The sequence below is a fragment of the Triturus cristatus genome, chromosome 1_2 (assembly GCF_964204655.1).
Source record: "Triturus cristatus chromosome 1_2, aTriCri1.1, whole genome shotgun sequence".
Classification (NCBI taxonomy): Eukaryota; Metazoa; Chordata; class Amphibia; order Caudata; family Salamandridae; genus Triturus; species Triturus cristatus.
In genome coordinates, this window is record NC_140580.1 from 4,371,269 (window position 1) to 4,390,288 (window position 19,020).

Below are 19,020 nucleotides of genomic sequence, written 5' to 3' on the forward strand. Positions count from 1 at the left end.
TTGTACCGCTTTGTTTGCCATAAGTTGGCTGGGTATGCTCAGACGTGAGTCCCTTGCTCACTTTGCCACTGGATTCAAGCAAGCCTGGCTGAAGACGGCTGAAATGCCAGAAACCGGTCCTAGGAAGCTTGTTTCTGGTCCAGGGAAGGCATGGCTTGGCAGTTCGGGCTTGACTGTTCTCATGAGGCACAGGGTTAGACTGATTTGCATATGGCCATGTCTGAACTGGGGTGGCAGTGTTGGCTAAAGAACGGTGATGGATCAAACCCAGATCTGTTGACTGGGTGTGAGTGTTTGATTGGTTCTGATGCTCTGTCCATCACCATCCCCTTTTGTACCGCTTTGTTTGCCATAAGTTGGCAGGGTATGCTCAGACGTGAGTCCCTTGCTCACTTTGCCACTGGATTCAAGCAAGCCTGGCTGAAGACGGCTGAAATGCCAGAAACCGGTCCTAGGAAGCTTGTTTCTGGTCCAGGGAAGGCATGGCTTGGCAGTTCGGGCTGGACTGTTCCCATAAGGCACAGGGTTAGACTGATTTGCATATGGCCATGTCTGAACTGGGGTGGCAGAGTTGGCTAAAGAACGGTGATGGATCAAACCCAGATCTGTTGACTGGGTGTGAGTGTTTGATAGGTTCTGATGCTCTGTCCATCACCACCCCCTTTTGTACCGCTTTGTTTGCCATAAGTTGGCAGGGTATGCTTAGACGTGAGTCCCTTGCTCACTTTGCCACTGGATTCAAGCAAGCCTGGCTGAAGACGGCTGAAATGCCAGCAGCCGGTCCTAGGAAGCTTGTTTCCGGTCCAGGGAAGGCATGGCTTGGCAGTTCGGGCTGGACTGTTCCCATGAGGCACAGGGTTAGACTGATTTGCATATGGCCATGTCTGAACTGGGGTGACAGAGTTGGATAAAGAACGGTGATGGATCAAACCCAGATATGTTGACTGGGTGTGAGTGTTTGATAGGTTCTGATGCTCTGTCCATCAACACCCCCTTTTGTACTGCTTTGTTTGCCATAAGTTGGCAGGGTATGCTCAGACGTGAGTCCCTTGCTCAGTTTGCCACTGGATTCAAGCAAGCCTGGCTGAAGACGGCTGAAATGCCAGAAACCGGGCCTAGGAAGCTTGTGTCCGGTCCAGGGAAGGCATTGCTTGGCAGTTCTGGCTGGACTGTTCCCATGAGGCACAGGGTTAGACTGATTTGCATATGGCCATGCCTGAACTGGGGTGGCAGAGTTGGCTAAAGAACGGTGATGGATCAAACCCAGATCTGTTGACTGGGTGTGAGTGTTTGATTGGTTCTGATGCTCTGTCCATCACCACCCCCTTTTGTACCGCTTTGTTTGCCATAAGTTGGCAGGGTATGCTCAGACGTGAGTCCCTTGCTCACTTTGCCACTGGATTCAAGCAAGCCTGGCTGAAGACGGCTGAAATGCCAGAAACCGGTCCTAGGAAGCTTGTTTCCGGTCCAGGGAAGGCCTGGCTTGGCAGTTCGGGCTGGACTGTTCCCATGAGGCACAGGGTTAGACTGATTTGCATATGGCCATGTCTGAACTGGGGTGGCAGAGTTGGCTAAAGAACGGTGATGGATCAAACCCAGATCTGTTGACTGGGTGTGAGTATTTGATAGGTTCTGATGCTCTTTCCATCACCACCCACTTTTGTACCGCTTTGTTTGCCATAAGTTGGCAGGGTATGCTCAGACGTGAGTCCCTTGCTCACTTTGCCACTGGATTCAAGCAAGCCTGGCTGAAGACGGCTGAAATGCCAGAAACCGGGCCTAGGAAGCTTGTGTCCGGTCCAGGGAAGGCATTGCTTGGCAGTTCTGGCTGGACTGTTCCCATGAGGCACAGGGTTAGACTGATTTGCATATGGCCATGCCTGAACTGGGGTGGCAGAGTTGGCTAAAGAACGGTGATGGATCAAACCCAGATCTGTTGACTGGGTGTGAGTGTTTGATTGGTTCTGATGCTCTGTCCATCACCACCCCCTTTTGAACCGCTTTGTTTGCCATAAGTTGGCAGGGTATGCTCAAACGTGAGTCCCTTGCTCACTTTGCCACTGGATTCAAGCAAGCCTGGCTAAAGACGGCTGAAATGCCAGAAACAGGTCCTAGGAAGCTTGTTTCCGGTCCAGGGAAGGCATGGCTTGGTAGTTTGGGCTGGACTGTTCCCATGAGGCACAGGGTTAGACTGATTTGCATATGGCCATGTCTGAACTGGGGTGGCAGAGTTGGATAAAGAACGGTGATGGATCAAACCCAGATCTGTTGACTGGGTGTGAGTTTTTGATTGGTTCTGATGCTCTGTCCATCACCACCCCCTTTTGTACCGCTTTGTTTGCCATAAGTTGGCTGGGTATGCTCAGACGTGAGTCCCTTGCTCACTTTGCCACTGGATTCAAGCAAGAATGGCTGAAGACGGCTGAAATGCCAGAAACCGGTCCTAGGAAGCTTGTTTCCGGTCCAGGCAAGGCATGGCTTGGCAGTTCGGGCTGGACTGTTCTCATGAGGCACAGGGTTAGACTGATTTGCATATGGCCATGTCTGAACTGGGGTGGCAGAGTTGGCTAAAGAACGGTGATGGATCAAACCCAGATCTGTTGACTGGGTGTGAGTGTTTGATTGTTTCTGATGCTCTGTCCATCACCACCCCCTTTTGTACCGCTTTGTTTGCCATAAGTTGGCAGGGTATGCTCAGACGTGAGTCCCTTGCTCACTTTGCCACTGGATTCAAGCAAGCCTGGCTGAAGACGGCTGAAATGCCAGAAACCGGTCCTAGGAAGCTTGTTTCCGGTCCAGGGAAGGCATGGCTTGGCAGTTCTGGCTGGACTGTTCCCATGAGGCACAGGGTTAGACTGATTTGCATATGGACATGTCTGTACTGGGGTGGCAGAGTTGGCTAAAGAACAGTGATGGATCAAACCCAGATCTGTTGACTGGGTGTGAGTGTTTGATTGGTTCTGATGTTCTGTCTATCACCACCCCCTTTTGTACCGTTTTGTTTGCCATAAGTTGGCAGGGTATGCTCAGACGTGAGTCCCTTGCTCACTTTGCCACTGGATTCAAGCAAGCCTGGCTGAAGACGTCTGAAATGCCAGAAACCGGTCCTAGGAAGCTTGTTTCCGGTCCAGGGAAGGCATGGCTTGGCAGTTCGGGCTGGACTTTTCCCATGAGGCACAGGGTTAGACTGATTTGCATATGGCCATGTCTGAACTGGGGTGGCAGATTTGGCTAAAGAACGGTGATGGATCAAACCCAGATCTGTTGACTGGGTGTAAGTGTTTGATTGGTTCTGATGCTCTGTCCATCACCACCCCCTTTTGTACCGCTTTGTTTGCCATAAGTTGGCAGGGTATGCTCAGACGTGAGTCCATTCCTCACTTTGCCACTGGATTCAAGCAAGCCTGGCTGAAGACGGCTGAAATGCCAGAAACCGTTCCTAGGAAGCTTGTTTCCGGTCCAGGGAAGGCATGGCTTGGCAGTTCGGGCTGGACTGTTCCCATGAGGCACAGGGTTAGACTAATTTGCATATGGCCATGTCTGAACTAGGGTGGCAGATTTGGCTAAAGAACGGTGATGGATCAAACCCAGATCTGTTGACTGGGTGTGAGTGTTTGATTGGTTCTGATGCTCTGTCCATCGCCACCCCCTTTTGTACCACTTTGTTTGCCATAAGTTGGCAGGGTATGCTCAGACGTGAGTCCCTTGCTCACTTTGCCACTGGATTCAAGCAAGCCTGGCTGAAGACGGCTGAAATGCCAGAAACCAGTCCTAGGAAGCTTGTTTCCGGTCCAGGGAAGGCATGGCTTGGCAGTTCGGGCTCGACTGTTCCCATGAGGCACAGGGTTAGACTGATTTGCATATGGCCATGTCTGAACTGGGGTGGCAGAGTTGGCTAAAGAACGGTGATGGATCAAACCCAGATCTGTTGACTGGGTGTGAGTGTTTGATTGATTCTGATGCTATGTCCATCACCACCCCCTTTTGTACCGCTTTGTTTGCCATAAGTTGGCTGGGTATGCTCAGACGTGAGTCCCTTGCTCACTTTGCCACTGGATTCAAGCAAGCCTGGCTGAAGACGGCTGAAATGCCAGAAACCGGTCCTATGAAGCTTGTTTCTGGTCCAGGGAAGGCATGGCTTGGCATTTCGGGCTTGACTGTTCTCATGAGGCACAGGGTTAGACTGATTTGCATATGGCCATGTCTGAACTGGGGTGGCAGAGTTGGCTAAAGAACGGTGATGGATCAAACCCAGATCTGTTGACTGGGTGTGAGTGTTTGATTGGTTCTGATGCTCTGTCCATCACCACCCCCTTTTGTACCGCTTTGTTTGCCATAAGTTGGCATTGTATGCTCAGACATGAGTCCCTTGCTCACTTTGCCACTGGATTCAAGCAAGCCTGGCTGAAGACGGCTGAAATGCCAGAATCCGGTCCTAGGAAGCTTGTTTCCGGTCCAGGGAAGGCATGGCTTGGCAGTTCGGGCTGGACTGTTCCCATGAGGCACACGGTTAGACTGATTTGCATATGGCCATGTCTGAACTGGGGTGGCAGAGTTGGCTAAAGAACGGTGATGGATCAAACCCAGATCTGTTGACTGGGTGTGAGTGTTTGATAGGTTCTGATGCTCTGTCCATCACCACCCCCTTTTGTACCGCTTTGTTTGCCATAAGTTGGCAGGGTATGCTCAGACGTGAGTCCCTTGCTCACTTTGCCACTGGATTCAAGCAAGCATGGCTGAAGACGGCTGAAATGCCAGAAACCGGGCCTAGGAAGCTTGTGTCCGGTCCAGGGAAGGCATGGCTTGGCAGTTCGGGCTGGACTGTTCCCATGAGGCACAGGGTTAGACTGATTTGCATATGGCCATGCCTGAACTGGGGTGGCAGAGTTGGCTAAAGAACGGTGATGGATCAAACCCAGATCTGTTGACTGGGTGTGAGTGTTTGATTGGTTCTTATGCTCTGTCCATCACCACCCCCTTTTGTACCGCTTTGTTTACCATAAGTTGGCAGGGTATGCTCAGACGTGAGTCCCTTGCTCACTTTGCCACTGGATTCAAGCAAGGCTGGCTGAAGACGGCTGAAATGCCAGCAGCCGGTCCTAGGAAGCTTGTTTCCGGTCCAGGGAAGGCATGGCTTGGCAGTTCGGGCTGGACTGTTCCCATGAGGCACAGGGTTAGACTGATTTGCATATGGCCATGTCTGAACTGGGGTGACAGAGTTGGATAAAGAACGGTGATGGATCAAACCCAGATCTGTTGACTGGGTATGATTGTTTGATTGGTTCTGATGCTCTGTCCATCACCACCCCCTTTTCTACCGCTTTGTTTGCCATAAGTTGGCAGGGTATACTCAGACGTGAGTCCCTTGCTCACTTTGCCACTGGATTCAAGCAAGCCTGGCTGAAGGAGGCTGAAATGCAAGAAACCGGTCCTAGGAAGCTTGTTTCCGGTCCAGGGAAGGCATGGCTTGGCAGTTCGGGCTGGACTGTTCCCATGAGGCACAGGGTTAGACTTATTTGCATATGGCCATGTCTGAACTGGGGTGGCAGAGTTGGCTAAAGAACGGTGATGGAAGTAACCCAGATCTGTTGACTGGGTGTGAGTGTTTGATTGGTTCTGATGCTCTGTCCATCACCACCCCCTTTTGTACCGCTTTGTTTGCTATAAGTTGGCAGGGTATGCTCAGACGTGAGTCCCTTGCTCACTTTGCCACTGGATTTAAGCAAGCCTGGCTGAAGACGGCTGAAATGCCAGAAACCGGTCCTAGGAAGCTTGTTTCCGGTCCAGGGAAGGCATGGCTTGGCAGTTCGGGCTGGACTGTTCTCATGAGGCACAGGGTTAGACTGATTTGCATATGGCCATGTCTGAACTGGGGTGGCAGAGTTGGCTAAAGAATGGTGATGGATCAAACCCAGATCTGTTGACTGGGTGTGAGTGTTTGATTGGTTCTGATGCTCTGTCCATCACCACCCCCTTTTGTACCGCTTTGTTTGCCATAAGTTGGCAGGGTATGCTCAGACGTGAGTCCCTTCCTCACTTTGCCACTGGATTCAAGCAAGCCTGGCTGAAGGAGGCTGAAATGCCAGAAACCGGTCCTAGGAAGCTTGTTTCTGGTCCAGGGAAGGCATGGCTTGGCAGTTCGAGCTGGACTGTTCCCATGAGGCACAGGGTTAGACTTATTTGCATATGGCCATGTCTGAACTGGGGTGGCAGAGTTGGCTAAAGAACGGTGATGGATCAAACCCAGATCTGTTGACTGGGTGTGAGTGTTTGATTGGTTCTGATGCTCTGTCCATCACCACCCCCTTTTGTACCGCTTTGTTTGCCATAAGTTGGCAGGGTATGCTCAGACGTGAGTCCCTTGCTCACTTTGCCACTGGATTCAAGCAAGCCTGGCTGAAGACGGCTGAAATGCCAGAAACCGGTCCTAGGAAGCTTGTTTCCGGTCCAGGGAAGGCATGGCTTGGCAGTTCGGGCTGGACTGTTCCCATGAGGCACAGGGTTAGACTGATTTGCATATGGCCATGTCTGAACTGGGGTGGCAGAGTTGGCTAAAGAATGGTGATGGATCAAACCCAGATCTGTTGACTGGGTGTGAGTGTTTGATTGGTTCTGATGCTCTGTCCATCACCACCCCCTTTTCTACCGCTTTGTTTGCCATAAGTTGGCAGGGTATGCTCAGACGTGAGTCCCTTGCTCACTTTTCCACTGGATTCAAGCAAGCCTGGCTGAAGACGGCTGAAATGCCAGACACCGGTCCTAGGAAGCTTGTTTCCGGTCCAGGGAAGGCATGGCTTGGCAGTTCGGGCTGGACTGTTCCCATAAGGCACAGGGTTAGACTGATTTGCATATGGCCATGTCTGAACTGGGGTGGCAGAGTTGGCTAAAGAACGGTGATGGATCAAACCCAGATCTGTTGACTGGGTGTGAGTGTTTGATTGGTTCTGATGCTCTGTCCATCACCACCCCCTTTTGTACCGCTATGTTTGCCATAAGTTGGCAGGGTATGCTCAGACGTGAGTCCCTTGCTCACTTTGCCACTGGATTCAAGCAAGCATGGCTGAAGACGGCTGAAATGCCAGAAACCGGGCCTAGGAAGCTTGTGTCCGGTCCAGGGAAGGCATGGCTTGGCAGTTCGGGCTGGACTGTTCCCATGAGGCACAGGGTTAGACTGATTTGCATATGGCCATGCCTGAACTGGGGTGGCAGAGTTGGCTAAAGAACGGTGATGGATCAAACCCAGATCTGTTGACTGGGTGTGAGTGTTTGATTGGTTCTTATGCTCTGTCCATCACCACCCCCTTTTGTACCGCTTTGTTTACCATAAGTTGGCAGGGTATGCTCAGACGTGAGTCCCTTGCTCACTTTGCCACTGGATTCAAGCAAGCCTGGCTGAAGACGGCTGAAATGCCAGCAGCCGGTCCTAGGAAGCTTGTTTCCGGTCCAGGGAAGGCATGGCTTGGCAGTTCGGGCTGGACTGTTCCCATGAGGCACAGGGTTAGACTGATTTGCATATGGCCATGTCTGAACTGGGGTGACAGAGTTGGATAAAGAACGGTGATGGATCAAACCCAGATCTGTTGACTGGGTATGATTGTTTGATTGGTTCTGATGCTCTGTCCATCACCACCCCCTTTTCTACCGCTTTGTTTGCCATAAGTTGGCAGGGTATGCTCAGACGTGAGTCCCTTGCTCACTTTGCCACTGGATTCAAGCAAGCCTGGCTGAAGGAGGCTGAAATGCCAGAAACCGGTCCTAGGAAGCTTGTTTCCGGTCCAGGGAAGGCATGGCTTGGCAGTTCGGGCTGGACTGTTCCCATGAGGCACAGGGTTAGACTTATTTGCATATGGCCATGTCTGAACTGGGGTGGCAGAGTTGGCTAAAGAACGGTGATGGAAGTAACCCAGATCTGTTGACTGGGTGTGAGTGTTTGATTGGTTCTGATGCTCTGTCCATCACCACCCCCTTTTGTACCGCTTTGTTTGCTATAAGTTGGCAGGGTATGCTCAGACGTGAGTCCCTTGCTCACTTTGCCACTGGATTCAAGCAAGCCTGGCTGAAGACGGCTGAAATGCCAGAAACCAGTCCTAGGAAGCTTGTTTCCGGTCCAGGGAAGGCATGGCTTGGCAGTTTGGGCTGGACTGTTCCCATGAGGCACAGGGTTAGACTGATTTGCATATGGCCATGTCTGAACTGGGGTGGCAGAGTTGGCTAAAGAATGGTGATGGATCAAACCCAGATCTGTTGACTGGGTGTGAGTGTTTGATTGGTTCTGATGCTCTGTCCATCACCACCCCCTTTTCTACCGCTTTGTTTGCCATAAGTTGGCAGGGTATGCTCAGACGTGAGTCCCTTGCTCACTTTTCCACTGGATTCAAGCAAGCCTGGCTGAAGACGGCTGAAATGCCAGACACCGGTCCTAGGAAGCTTGTTTCCGGTCCAGGGAAGGCATGGCTTGGCAGTTCGGGCTGGACTGTTCCCATAAGGCACAGGGTTAGACTGATTTGCATATGGCCATGTCTGAACTGGGGTGGCAGAGTTGGCTAAAGAACGGTGATGGATCAAACCCAGATCTGTTGACTGGGTGTGAGTGTTTGATTGGTTCTGATGCTCTGTCCATCACCACCCCCTTTTGTACCGCTATGTTTGCCATAAGTTGGCAGGGTATGCTCAGACGTGAGTCCCTTGCTCACTTTGCCACTGGATTCAAGCAAGCCTGGCTGATAACGGCTGAAATGCCAGAAACCGGTCCTAGGAAGCTTGTTTCCGGTCCACGGAAGGCATGGCTTGGCAGTTCGAGCTGGACTTTTCCCATGAGGCACAGGGTTAGACTGATTTGCATATGGCGATGTCTGAACTGGGGTGGCAGATTTGGCTAAAGAACGGTGATGGATCAAACCCAGATCTGTTGACTGGGTGTGAGTGTTTGATTGGTTCTGATGCTCTGTCTATCACCACCCCCTTTTGTACCGCTTTGTTTGCCATAAGTTGGCTGGGTATGCTCAGACGTGAGTCCCTTGCTCACTTTGCCACTGGATTCAAGCAAGCCTGGCTGAAGACGGCTGAAATGCCAGCAGCCGGTCCTAGGAAGCTTGTTTCCGGTCCAGGGAAGGCATGGCTTGGCAGTTCGGGCTGGACTGTTCCCATGAGGCACAGGGTTAGACTGATTTGCATTTGGCCATGTCTGAACTGGGGTGACAGAGTTGGATAAAGAACGGTGATGGATCAAACCCAGATCTGTTGACTGGGTATGATTGTTTGATTGGTTCTGATGCTCTGTCCATCACCACCCCCTTTTCTACCGCTTTGTTTGCCATAAGTTGGCAGGGTATGCTCAGACGTGAGTCCCTTGCTCACTTTGCCACTGGATTCAAGCAAGCCTGGCTGAAGGAGGCTGAAATGCCAGAAACCGGTCCTAGGAAGCTTGTTTCCGGTCCAGGGAAGGCATGGCTTGGCAGTTCGGGCTGGACTGTTCCCATGAGGCACAGGGTTAGACTTATTTGCATATGGCCATGTCTGAACTGGGGTGGCAGAGTTGGCTAAAGAACGGTGATGGAAGTAACCCAGATCTGTTGACTGGGTGTGAGTGTTTGATTGGTTCTGATGCTCTGTCCATCACCACCCCCTTTTGTACCGCTTTGTTTGCTATAAGTTCGCAGGGTATGCTCAGACGTGAGTCCCTTGCTCACTTTGCCACTGGATTCAAGCAAGCCTGGCTGAAGACGGCTGAAATGCCAGAAACCGGACCTAGGAAGCTTGTTTCCGGTCCAGGGAAGGCATGGCTTGGCAGTTCGGGCTGGACTGTTCTCATGAGGCACAGGGTTAGACTGATTTGCATATGGCCATGTCTGAACTGGGGTGGCAGAGTTGGCTAAAGAATGGTGATAGATCAAACCCAGATCTGTTGACTGGGTGTGAGTGTTTGATTGGTTCTGATGCTCTGTCCATCACCACCCCCTTTTGTACCGCTTTGTTTGCCATAAGTTGGCAGGGTATGCTCAGACGTGAGTCCCTTGCTCACTTTGCCACTGGATTCAAGCAAGCCTGGCTGAAGGAGGCTGAAATGCCAGAAACCGGTCCTAGGAAGCTTGTTTCCGGTCCAGGGAAGGCATGGCTTGGCAGTTCGGGCTGGACTGTTCCCATGAGGCACAGGGTTAGACTTATTTGCATATGGCCATGTCTGAACTGGGGTGGCAGAGTTGGCTAAAGAACGGTGATGGAAGTAACCCAGATCTGTTGACTGGGTGTGAGTGTTTGATTGGTTCTGATGCTCTGTCCATCACCACCCCCTTTTGTACCGCTTTGTTTGCCATAAGTTGGCAGGGTATGCTCAGACGTGAGTCCCTTGCTCACTTTGCCACTGGATTCAAGCAAGCCTGGCTGAAGACGGCTGAAATGCCAGAAACCGGTCCTAGGAAGCTTGTTTCCGGTCCAGGGAAGGCATGGCTTGGCAGTTCGGGCTGGACTGTTCCCATGAGGCACAGGGTTAGACTGATTTGCATATGGCCATGTCTGAACTGGGGTGGCAGAGTTGGCTAAAGAACGGTGATGGATCAAACCCAGATCTGTTGACTGGGTGTGAGTGTTTGATTGGTTCTGATGCTCTGTCCATCACCACCCCCTTTTGTACCGCTTTGTTTGCCATAAGTTGGCAGGGTATGCTCAGACGTGAGTCCCTTGCTCACTTTTCCACTGGATTCAAGCAAGCCTGGCTGAAGACGGCTGAAATGCCAGACACCGGTCCTAGGAAGCTTGTTTCCGGTCCAGGGAAGGCATGGCTTGGCAGTTCGGGCTGGACTGTTCCCATAAGGCACAGGGTTAGACTGATTTGCATATGGCCATGTCTGAACTGGGGTGGCAGAGTTGGCTAAAGAACGGTGATGGATCAAACCCAGATCTGTTGACTGGGTGTGAGTGTTTGATTGGTTCTGATGCTCTGTCCATCACCACCCCCTTTTGTACCGCTATGTTTGCCATAAGTTGGCAGGGTATGCTCAGACGTGAGTCCCTTGCTCACTTTGCCACTGGATTCAAGCAAGCCTGGCTGATAACGGCTGAAATGCCAGAAACCGGGCCTAGGAAGCTTGTGTCCGGTCCAGGGAAGGCATGGCTTGGCAGTTCGGGCTGGACTGTTCCCATGAGGCACAGGGTTAGACTGATTTGCATATGGCCATGTCTGAACTGGGATGGCAGAGTTGGCTAAAGAACGGTGATGGATCAAACCCAGATCTGTTGACTGGGTGTGAGTGTTTGATTGGTTCTGATGTTCTGTCCATCACCACCCCCTTTTGTACCGTTTTTTTTGCCATAAGTTGGCAGGGTATGCTCAGACGTGAGTCCCTTGCTCACTTTGCCACTGGATTCAAGCAAGCCTGGATGAAGACGGCTGAAATGCCAGAAACCGGTCCTAGGAAGCTTGTTTCCGGTCCAGGGAAGGCATGGCTTGGCAGTTCGGGCTGGACTTTTCCCATGAGGCACAGGGTTAGACTGATTTGCATATGGCGATGTCTGAACTGGGGTGGCAGATTTGGCTAAAGAACGGTGATGGATCAAACCCAGATCTGTTGACTGGGTGTGAGTGTTTGATTGGTTCTTGTTGGACCTGGCCCTTTTTGAAGGGTCATCCCTAAACTTTTTGCCTTCCTCCTGTATTTTTTCTGACCTGGTGTTGGCTGATTTATGACTCTGGGCACCTTACCACTGCTGACCAGTGCTAAGGTGCATATGCTCTCCCTATGGTAAAATGTATACATTGATTGGTGTCCATGATTGGTTCATTTGGTTTACTGTCAGCCCCTAGTAGAGTGCACCAGGAGTGCCAGGGCTTGTAAATACAAATGCCGCTAGTGGGCTTGCAGCACTGGTTGTGCCACCCACAGAAGCGGCCTAGTAAAATGTGTCTAGGATCTGCCACTGCAGAACCTGCGTGCGGTCTGGTACCGTCGCGCTGACTGCGCAAGTGCACCCACTTGCCAGTCCCTAAACCTTCCCTTAACTACATATTAGTCACCCCTCTGGTAGGCCCAAGGGCAGGGTGCATTGTAGGCATAAGGTAGGACATGCCCTGATGTGTGTGGCATGTCTTAATAGTGAATTACAGCCATTTTCGTTTTTCACTATTGAAGGCTACCTGCTCTCCATAGGCCAGAATGGGCTGCTGGAGTCACTACACGCTGTGACCCCAGTGGACTCATAGAGCATGGTAGAAAGTCATGTTTAGTATGCCTGGACTCAGAATAATAAAATACTTCTTTTAGTAAAGTTTATTTTAATATCCTGTGTTTGTAAATACTACTTTTAGAAAGTTAGTATTTACTGATCTGGCCATTCAGTCCGCCTCTGCGCTGTGTGTGTGTGTGTTCTGCCTAGCAACAGTAAGGAGCAGGGCTGGGGAATTCCAGGAGACAGGCTGGCTGCCAGGTGGTGGGTAGAGAGATTACACCAGGATGGGTGGGAGGAGTACACCTTGACTCTTGAATAGACCTGTGCTCTGCCAGCACAAAGCCGGCGCCGCCCCCTGTGGAGCGGCTGATGTCTCTGCCCTGCTGCTGAAAGGGAAGCGCAGAGTCACCACAACAAAGTGCTCCAAAAACTGGACTGAGCCAGGCCCAGGCCCCCTGGCGCTAAAGAACAAAAGAATTGGTGTATAAAAGTAGGAGCCTGGCTCCTAAGAAATTAGATCCTGTTTGCGCCAAGAAGAAACTCTGCCTGAAGGAGAAGGACCTGGAGAAGCTGAAGGAGGAATACTGTCTCTCTGCCTGAGAGACTGGCCTGCAGTGGGTGCCTGTCTGCTGGAAGGAGAGGGAAAGCCTGAAGAAAAGGACTTTGATTCAACTTGTGCCTTTAAAACAATCTCCAAGGGCTTGCGTGTGAACTTGCCCCCTGACCTGCGCCCCAGGAACAGTGGGCGCTACCATCCTGAAAGAAGAGGAGAAGTGCCTTGAAGTGATTCAGCAAGCTGACCCCAGAGAACCTGTGCATCCCCTGATCTCGCTGAGCAACGCGACTTCTGCTGCTGGCGTGGCTGCAAACAACGTAAAGGCCTGACAGCCCGAGCACCGTGAACAGTTGCCCCCTCGAGCCGTAGCTCGCAAAGTAAGGTGGAGATCTCCGCGCCTGAGCGCCGAGTCCCTGTGACCCCTGCCGGGTTGTAGAGGCTTCTGCAAAGGACTAAAGTGCCCTGGTTCGCGTCTCCGGCCGAAGCTAACAGCGCGCGGCGCTGTGATCTCACCCCGAGGCTGCCCTCCTGCTTCTGACCCCCTTCGTGGCAACCTGCATCCTGCCCGAGCGCCCCACGAAGCTCCGCCGTCCCCTGGACACTGGGGACACCAGCGCGACGTGGGACACCCCTGGACTGGACCGCGAGGCCGCCACGAACCTTCCCCGTGAAATCTGCAAGGTATTGTGCCAGCGCGTGAAAAGTACGGCCCGTACTTGCCTTTGTACGAACCGTACCTGCCCTGTAACTACGGGTGCCTGGTTCGCACCGTACTGCCTGTGAAGTGCCTTGGTTCGTACCCGCCTTGTAAATACTTGTGCCTGGTTCGCACCGTACTGCCTGTGAAGTGCCTTGGTTCGTACCCGCCTTGTAAATACTTGTGCCTGGTTCGCACCGTACTGCCAGCTGAAATAATGGCGCTTTGAAAAGTGCTCCTTTTGGCTGAGTTCGAGCCGTAACAGCCTTGGTTCGACCCGTACTTACCCTGGGAACAGCAAGGTTCGAACCGTACCTACGTTTTAACCGTACTGCATTGAAAAGCATTACCGGTGCTCACTCGAGAAGAGTGAGACTCGGCAAGCGTACTCCGGCTCACGCGAGAAGCGTGGGAAACGGCAAGGCACTGTAAAAACCTTGCCAAAGGCACCCCAAAGGCGCTACGAAGTGCCCAGAAGACCTAAGAAACCTATTTTAAAGAGAACTGTGCCATTTTTACAACTGTGGACTGCCCGTAAAGCATTTTGAGAGTAACTGGATTATTTTACCAAGAGAACTGTATTTATGCAACCTGCCTGAAAGAAAACCTTTTATATAAAGAATTATATTTTGGACATAAATACAGCCTTGTGTCTTTGTGTGGTGGGGTGGTGATTATTGTGTGGGACAACTTGAACGCTTAACCTATATGCCCTCTGGAAATTTAGCCTGACTGCTCGCGCCACGTTACCTAGAGGGTGAGCAGGGGTTATTTTTAAAGAGGTGATCCTTTGCCCTGACTTAGATGAAAAGGGTCCCTGCTTGTCGCAAGTGCATACCTGCGCCAACCAGAGACCCCGGATTCTAACATTGGTGGCAGCGGTGCGGATTTACGGATTTGCGTTCTTGGTGTCTGCGCAGTGATTACTAACCATTGCACAGTAGACGGTCCAGTAGCTTAAGCCACAGAACTTTTTATGATTTAATTTCGCTTGCCAAGTAAAGAAGATCCCTTGCGTTTGAAGCCATGCCGGGCTCAAACAGCATAGAGAAAACCGCGTCTGAAGCCTCTGAGGCTGGAGAGGTTGAATGGGATGAGTCAAAACTGAACAGCTACAAGAGAACTGAACTCAAGTACTTCTGCAGGAAGCTCAAGGTTCCACATGCAGGATGCAAGAACAGATCAGATCTCTACAAGATGCTGAAAGCCTGGATTGAATCAAGGGGTGCAACTAAGGAAGTTACACCATTGAAACCAGCGGAAAGCGTTCGCAGTTTTGGCAGAGGCCTGTTGCCAGAGGAGCTGGCAGACAGACAGGCCGCCAGGGATCACGAAGTGTTATTGGCAAAGCTGGAATTAAAAATCCAATTGGAGCTAGAAAGCAGAAAGCTGGCTCTGGAAGAAAAGAAAATGGCTCTTGAAGAAAGAAAGATTCAGATGGAGCATGACTTCCTAATGAAGAAATATGATATGGAGCTCGAGAGGCTTGAGGCCATGAGTGTCTCAGCCCAGCAGCAAGAAAGGTGCGTAGCTCAGAGATTGAGCTTTTCTGAGTGGGAGGAGGAATCCAGCTCAGATGGTGGCAGCAGTATAGAATTCTCTAGTGCTGAAAGAGTAGTACGCACACCCAGAGATGTGGCGCCTGACTTGAAGGAGGGGGTTAACACACACCAGGAGGTTCAAGGGCATGAGGTAGCTCCAGTAGTGCGCAGTATCCCTGAAGGGAATAGGGTAACTGGCGCAGGGGTTCATAGTCCTAGTGGCGGGAGGGACACTCTACTGGCTCTAGATGAGAGGCGCAGGGAGAGGGGTTCCCCCAACATTGAAGTCCTGGTAGGTGAGTGTGAAGACCGCCCAGAAGAGTGTGGGTTGTGTGACAGAGACAGTCGGATACTGTCTTGCCAGTCTCAGGAGAGTGGTGTGGAGTACGTGTGTGAGGCACTGGATGGTAAGGTGAAGGCTAGTTTGGTTAACCCTGCTAGGGGGCTGTGTGATCCAATTGTGGGAGAGCATATTTTAAGTCCCTGTTTTCCAGAGCTATGTCAACACCTGTTGGAGACCGAGTTCTCTGACCGCAGAGAGCTCACATTGGAGGTAGACCTTTTGGTGGATTCCAGAGGGTCTGGAGAGGCATTGGGGAGTGACCCTGTGGGGAGTGGCTCAGGTATCTTCCAACCCAGAGTGGTGGAAGTGGTGCAGAGTAGCCCAGCTAGGTCCCATGGTAGTGGGAGGGGTGTAGGGGCTCACGTCCTGTCTCAGTGGAGAAGGAGTGAGTGTGGGGCTGCGTGCCCCCAGGTGCCCGAAACCCAGTCTCAGAGCCTGGATGGTTCTTTAAGGGAACACCAGGCGGGGAGCCTAGGCTGTCCTGATGGGCCACCCGTTGAGGGGGATCCCCTAGTGTCTGGTGAGCTGGGAGTGTCTGTAAGCAGGCCTCCATCAGTTCTGGTGTCTGGCAGTACCGCTCCAGTTGGGAGGGTGCAGAGGTCCAGATTGAGGGGTGAGAGGGGGAAAGAGTCCCCAGTGGAAGAACCAGTGGGTCAGGGGCCAGCCAGAAGGGCTGCGTCCCCCGTGAGTGACCATGGTGACACCACTTCTGTCCTGGGGGATCTTCAGGCACTGTCGGATGGACAGGGGTCTGGAGATCAGCGCCAGGCAGACTGTCACACGACACATGAGTTATGTGTCACCCTCAGGGGGGGCATGCGTGCTCCCCGGGAAGTCCTGGTGCGCCAGGCGAGCGTTCAACCGCATGGGTTGGACCCAGGGTTGGGAAGCCAGGTTCAGGTGTTGTCTGACCTGGAGGGTGGGACCACTGTAATCAGTGTCCTGACCCATGTTGCTTCTAGGGGTACCACGCCAGTTGGGAGTGGGCAGTACTCTGGAAGGGGGTGCAGAGGGAGGGAGTCCTCGCCTCTGACCCCGGCTCAACTGAAGGGTTTAGACCCTAGGTTGAAGGGCCAGGTTCAGGGTGTCCCCCCTGACCTGGGCACCCAGTTGCAGGATAGAACCCCTGAACTGGTGGGCGAATTGCGCAGGACACCTGCCACAGGTGCCGTGGCAATTCTGGAAGGGGGTGCCACTCCAGGTGGGAGGGTACAGAGCCCCAAGGAGGAGGACCGGGTGCGGGAGAGGCCACCCCAGTCTTTGGTCCAGCCGCTGGGTACAGTCCTGGGGCTGGTGGGTCAGTGCCAGGATGTCATACCTGACCTGACAAGGGGGAGAATGGAAAAAGGGTGCCAAGCACCTGGGGCTACTGGCCCCTGCTCCCTGGCACCACAGAGGATTGAGAGCCCTGAGAGGCATACAGCCTGGGTCTCATCCCTGACTACTGTCAGTGGCCACTGTAGCATTTTGCTGTCTCTCTGGTGGGACACACCTGTGGGCCAGTTAAGGTTAGGTGCTGCACAGGTGGTGTCCACAGGTGAGGAGAAGGGTTCCCCATGGATTGGCTTGGTGGGCCCTGAGAGTATGGACAGAGGGAGTCCAATAGGTTCAGATTGGCGTAGAACTGGAGTCTGCCCCTGCAGTTGCGGGCCAGGTCCTTGTTCTATCGCCCCAAGCAGGGAAGACCATCACGGTGGTGATTGGTCTACCCTGCGTTTTGGCTGGAAGGGGGTTGTGTTGGACCTGGCCCTTTTTGAAGGGTCATCCCTAAACTTTTTGCCTTCCTCCTGTATTTTTTCTGACCTGGTGTTGGCTGATTTATGACTCTGGGCACCTTACCACTGCTGACCAGTGCTAAGGTGCATATGCTCTCCCTATGGTAAAATGTATACATTGATTGGTGTCCATGATTGGTTCATTTGGTTTACTGTCAGCCCCTAGTAGAGTGCACCAGGAGTGCCAGGGCTTGTAAATACAAATGCCGCTAGTGGGCTTGCAGCACTGGTTGTGCCACCCACAGAAGCGGCCTAGTAAAATGTGTCTAGGATCTGCCACTGCAGAACCTGCGTGCGGTCTGGTACCGTCGCGCTGACTGCGCAAGTGCACCCACTTGCCAGTCCCTAAACCTTCCCTTAACTACATATTAGTCACCCCTCTGGTAGGCCCAAGGGCAGGGTGCATTGTAGGCATAAGGTAGGACATGCCCTGATGTGTGTGGCATGTCTTAATAGTGAATTACAGCCATTTTCGTTTTTCACTATTGAAGGCTACCTGCTCTCCATAGGCCAGAATGGGCTGCTGGAGTCACTACACGCTGTGACCCCAGTGGACTCATAGAGCATGGTAGAAAGTCATGTTTAGTATGCCTGGACTCAGAATAATAAAATACTTCTTTTAGTAAAGTTTATTTTAATATCCTGTGTTTGTAAATACTACTTTTAGAAAGTTAGTATTTACTGATCTGGCCATTCAGTCCGCCTCTGCGCTGTGTGTGTGTGTGTTCTGCCTAGCAACAGTAAGGAGCAGGGCTGGGGAATTCCAGGAGACAGGCTGGCTGCCAGGTGGTGGGTAGAGAGATTACACCAGGATGGGTGGGAGGAGTACACCTTGACTCTTGAATAGACCTGTGCTCTGCCAGCACAAAGCCGGCGCCGCCCCCTGTGGAGCGGCTGATGTCTCTGCCCTGCTGCTGAAAGGGAAGCGCAGAGTCACCACAACAAAGTGCTCCAAAAACTGGACTGAGCCAGGCCCAGGCCCCCTGGCGCTAAAGAACAAAAGAATTGGTGTATAAAAGTAGGAGCCTGGCTCCTAAGAAATTAGATCCTGTTTGCGCCAAGAAGAAACTCTGCCTGAAGGAGAAGGACCTGGAGAAGCTGAAGGAGGAATACTGTCTCTCTGCCTGAGAGACTGGCCTGCAGTGGGTGCCTGTCTGCTGGAAGGAGAGGGAAAGCCTGAAGAAAAGGACTTTGATTCAACTTGTGCCTTTAAAACAATCTCCAAGGGCTTGCGTGTGAACTTGCCCCCTGACCTGCGCCCCAGGAACAGTGGGCGCTACCATCCTGAAAGAAGAGGAGAAGTGCCTTGAAGTGATTCAGCAAGCTGACCCCAGAGAACCTGTGCATCCCCTGATCTCGCTGAGCAACGCGACTTCTGCTGCTGGCGTGGCTGCAAACAACGTAAAGGCCTGACAGCCCGAGCACCGTGAACAGTTGCCCCCTCGAGCCGTAGCTCGCAAAGTAAGGTGGAGATCTCCGCGCCTGAGCGCCGAGTCCCTGTGACCCCTGCCGGGTTGTAGAGGCTTCTGCAAAGGACTAAAGTGCCCTGGTTCGCGTCTCCGGCCGAAGCTAACAGCGCGCGGCGCTGTGATCTCACCCCGAGGCTGCCCTCCTGCTTCTGACCCCCTTCGTGGCAACCTGCATCCTGCCCGAGCGCCCCACGAAGCTCCGCCGTCCCCTGGACACTGGGGACACCAGCGCGACGTGGGACACCCCTGGACTGGACCGCGAGGCCGCCACGAACCTTCCCCGTGAAATCTGCAAGGTATTGTGCCAGCGCGTGAAAAGTACGGCCCGTACTTGCCTTTGTACGAACCGTACCTGCCCTGTAACTACGGGTGCCTGGTTCGCACCGTACTGCCTGTGAAGTGCCTTGGTTCGTACCCGCCTTGTAAATACTTGTGCCTGGTTCGCACCGTACTGCCTGTGAAGTGCCTTGGTTCGTA